Source organism: Vigna unguiculata, unplaced genomic scaffold (assembly GCF_037176805.1).
Source record: "Vigna unguiculata cultivar grain cowpea cultivar isolate G323 ecotype 2 unplaced genomic scaffold, ASM3717680v1 ptg000348l, whole genome shotgun sequence".
NCBI lineage: Eukaryota > Viridiplantae > Streptophyta > Magnoliopsida > Fabales > Fabaceae > Vigna > Vigna unguiculata.
In genome coordinates this window covers 30,001-35,000 of record NW_028196983.1, presented here as the reverse complement: position 1 = coordinate 35,000, position 5,000 = coordinate 30,001, and positions in this window count along the sequence as shown.

Sequence of the window (5,000 nt, the reverse complement as noted above, 5' to 3'; positions counted from 1 at the left end):
AGATGAATAATCATCTGCTTCCGGAAGAAATCGAAGAATTTTTTGGGAATCCTGCAAGAGCCACTCGTTCTTTTTTCTCTGACAGATGGTCAGAACTTCATCTGGGTTCGAATCCTACTGATAGGTCTACTAGAGATCAGAAATTGTTGAAAAAAGAACAAAAGAAACATCTTGCTTTTTCCAGGCGATCGGAAAAGAAAGAAATAGTGAATTTATTCAAGATAATTATGTACTTACAAAATACCGTCTCAATTCATCCTATTTCATCCTATCGAGGATGTGATATGGTTCCAAAGGGTGAACTGGACAGTTCCAATAAGATTTCATTCTTGAACAAAAATCCATTTTGGGGTTTATTTCATCTATTCCATGACCGGAACAGGGGGAGATACACGTTACACCACGATTTTGAATCAGAAGATATATTTCAAGAAATGGCAGATCTATTCACTCTATCAATAACCGAGCCGGATCTGGTGTATCATAAGGAATTTGATTTTTCTATGGATTCCTCCGGATTGGATCAAAAACATTTCTTGAATGAGTTATTGAACTCCAGGGATGAATCGAAAAAGCACTCTTTATTGGTTCTACCTCCTCTTTTTTATGAAGAGAATGAATCTTTTTATCGAAGGATCATAAAAAAATGGGTCCAGACCTCTTGCGGAAATAATGTGGAAGATCCAAAACCTAAAATAGTTGTATTTGCTAGCAACAACATAATGGAGGCAGTCAATCAATATAGATTGATCCGAAATCTGATTCAAATCCAATATAGCACCCATGGTTACATAAGAAATGTATTGAATCGATTCAATTGCAACTTCGAATATGGAATTCAAAGGTATCAAATAGGAAATGATACTCTGAATCATCGAACTAGAATGAAATACACGATCAACCAACATTTATCAAATTTGAAAAAGAGTCAGAAGAAGTGGTTCGATCCTCTTATTTTGATTTCTCGAACGGAGAGATCTATGAATTGGGATCCTAATGTATATAGATACAAATGGTCCAATGGGAGCAAGAATTTCCAGGAACATTTGGACTATTTCATTTCTGAGCAGAATAGCCGTTTTCAAGTAGTGTTCGATCGATTACATATTAATCAATATTCGATTGATTGGTCTGAGGTTATCGACAAAAAAGATTTGTCTAAGTCACTTTGTTTATTTTTGTCCAAGTTACTTCTTTTTTTGCCCAAGTTTCTTCTCTTTTTGTCTAACTCACTTCCTTCTTTTTTATTTGTGAGTTTTGGGGGTATCCCCATTCATAGGTCCGAGATCCACATCTATGAATTGAAAGGTCCGAATGATCCACTCTGTAATCAGTTATTAGAATCAATAGGTCTTCAAATCTTTCATTTGAAAAAAAGGAAACCCTTATTATTGGATGACCAAGATACTTCCCAAAAATCGAAATTCTTGATCAATGGAGGAACAATATCACCATTTTTGTTCAATAAGATACCAAAGTGGATGATTGACTCATTCCATACTAGAAAGAATCGCAGGAAATCTTTTGATAACACAGATTCCTATTTCTCAATGATATCCCACGATCCAGACAATTGGCTGAATCCCGTGAAACCATTTCATAGAAGTTCATTGATATACTATTTTTATAAAGCAAATCGACTTCGATTCTTGAATAATCAATATCACTTCTGCTTCTATTGTAACAAAAGATTCCCTTTTTATGTGGAAAAGGCCCGTATCAATAATTATGATTTTACGTATGGACAATTCCTCAAAATCTTGTTCATTCGCAACAAAATCTTTTCTTTTTGCGATGGTCAAAAAAAACATGCTTTTTTGAAGAGAGATACTATTTCACCAATCGAGTTACAGGTATCTAACATATTGATACCTAACGATTTTCCGCAAAGTGGCGACGAAGGGTATAACTTCTACAAATCTTTCCATTTTCCAATTCGATACGATCCATTCGTTCGTGGAGCTATTTACTCGATCGCAGACATTTCTGGAACACCTCTAACAGAGGGACAAATAGTCCATTTTGAAAAAACTTATTGTCAACCTCTTTCAGATATGAATATACCTGATTCAGAAGGGAAGAACTTGTATCAGTATCTCAATTTCAATTCAAACATGGGTTGGATTCACACTCCATGTTCTGAGAAATATTTACCATCCGAAAAAAGGAAAAAACGGAGTTCTTGTCTACAAAAATGCCTTGAGAAAGGTCAGATGTATAGAACCTTTCAACAAGATAGTGTTTTTTCAACTCTCTCAAAATGGAATCTATTCCAAACATATATACCATGGTTCCTTACCTCGACGGGGTACAAATATCTAAATTTCATATTTTTAGATACTTTTTCAGACCTATTGCCGATACTAAGTAGCAGCCAAAAATTTGTATCCATTTTTCATGATATTATGCATGGGTCAGATATATTATGGCGAATTCGTCAGATTCCATTGTGTCTTCCACAATGGAATCTGATAAGTGAGATTCCGGGTAATTGTTTCCATAATCTTCTTCTGTCCGAAGAAATGACTCATCGAAATAATGAGTTACTATTGATATCGACACATCTGAGATCGCTAAATGTTCAGGAGTTCTTCTATTCAATCCTTTTCCTTCTCCTTGTTGCTGGATATCTCGTTCGTACACATCTTCTCTTTGTTTCTCGAGTCTATAGTGAGTTACAGACAGAGTTCGAAAAGGTAAAATCTTTGATGATTCCATCATACATGATTGAGTTGCGAAAACTTCTGGATAGGTATCCTACATCTGAACTGAATTCTTTCTGGTTAAAGAATATCTTTCTAGTTGCTCTGGAACAATTAGGAGATTCTCTAGAAGAAATACGGAGTTTTGCTTTTGGTAGCAACATGCTATGGGGTGGTGGTCCCGCTTATGGGGTCAAATCCATACGTTCTAAGAATAAATATTGGAATCTCATCGATCTCATAAGTATTATACCAAATCCCATCAATCGAATCGCTTTTTCGAGAAATACGAGACATCTAAGTCATCCAAGTAAAGCAATCTATTCCTTGATAAGAAAAATAAAAAACGTGAATGGTGATTGGATTGATGATCAAATAGAATCCTGGGTCTCGAACACTGATTCGATTGATGATAAAGAAAAAGAATTCTTGGTTCAGTTTTCTACCTTAACAACAGAAAAAAGGATTGATCAAATTCTATTGAGTCTTACTCATAGTGATCTTTTATCAAAGAATAACTCTGGTTATCAAATAAGTGAACAACCGGGAGCAATTTACTTACGATACTTAGTTGACATTCAAAAAAAGTATCTAATGATTTATGAATTCAATACATCCTGTTTAGTAGAAAGACGTATATTCCTTGCTAATTATCAGACAATTACTTATTCACACACCTTGTGGGGGGCTAATAGTTTGCATTTCCCATCTCATGGAAAACCCTTTTCGCTCCGCTTAGCCCTACCTCCCCCTAGTAGGGGTATTTTAGTGATAGGTTCTATAGGAACTGGACGATCCTATTTGGTCAAATACCTAGCGACAAACTCCTATGTTCCTTTCATTACAGTATTTCTGAACAAGTTCCTGGATAACAAGCCTAAGGGTTTTCTTATTGATAATAGTGACTATATTGATGATAGTGACGATATTGATGATAGTGACGATATTGATGATAGTGACGATAGTGACGATATCGACCGTGACCTTGATATGGAGCTGGAGCTTCTAACTATGATGAATACGCTAACTATGGATATGATGCCAGAAATAGACCGATTTTATATCACCTTTCACTTCGAATTAGCAAAAGCAATGTCTCCTTGCATAATATGGATTCCTAACATTCATGATCTGGATGTGACTGAGTCGAATTACTTATCCCTCGGTCTTTTAGTGAACTATCTCTCCAGGGATTGTGAAAGATGTTCCACTAGAAATATTCTTGTTATTGCTTCGACTCATATTCCCCAAAAAGTAGATCCAGCTCTAATAGCTCCGAATAAATTCAATACATGCATTAAGATACGAAGGCTTCTTATTCCACAACAACGAAAACACTTTTTCACTCTTTCATATACTAGGGGATTTCACTTGGAAAAGAAAATGTCCCATACTAATGGATTCGGGTCCACGACGATGGGTTCAAATGTACGAGATCTTGTAGCACTTAACAATGAGGCCCTATCGATTAGTATTATACAAAAAAAATCCATCATAGACACTAATATAATTAGTTCTGTTCTTCATAGACAAACTTGGGATTTCCGATCTCAGGTAAGATCGGTTCAGGATCATGGGATCCTTTTCTATCAGATAGGAAGGGCTGTTTCACAAAATGTACTTCTAAGTAATTGCTCCATAGATCCTATATCTATCTATATGAAGAAGAAATCATGTGACGGGGGGGATTCTTATTTGTACAAATGGTACTTCGAACTTGGAACGAGTATGAAGAAATTAACGATACTTCTTTACCTTTTGAGTTGTTCTGCCGGATCGGTCGCTCAAGACCTTTGGTCTCTACCCGGACCTGATGAAAAAAATGGGATCACATCTTATGGACTCGTTGAGAAGAATTATGATCTAGTTCATGGCCTATTAGAAGTAGAAGGCGCTCTGGTGGGATCCTCACGTACAGAAAAAGATTGCAGTCAATTTGATAAGGATCGAGTGACATTGCTTCTTCGGTCCGAACCAAGGAATCCCTTAAATAGGATTCAAAATGGATCTTATTCTATCGTTGATCAGAGATTTCTCTATGAAAAATATGAATCGGAGTTTGAAGAAGGGGGAGGAGTCCTCGACCCGCAACAGATAGAGGAGGATTTTTTCAATCACATCGTTTGGGCTCCTAGAATATGGCGCCCTTGGGGCTTTCTATTTGATTGTATTGAAAGGCCCAATAATTTGGGATTTCCCTATTGGGCCAGGTCATTTCGGGACAAGCGGATCATTTATGATGAAGAGGATGAGCTTCAAGAGAATGATTCAGAGTTCTTGCAGGGTGGAACCATGCAG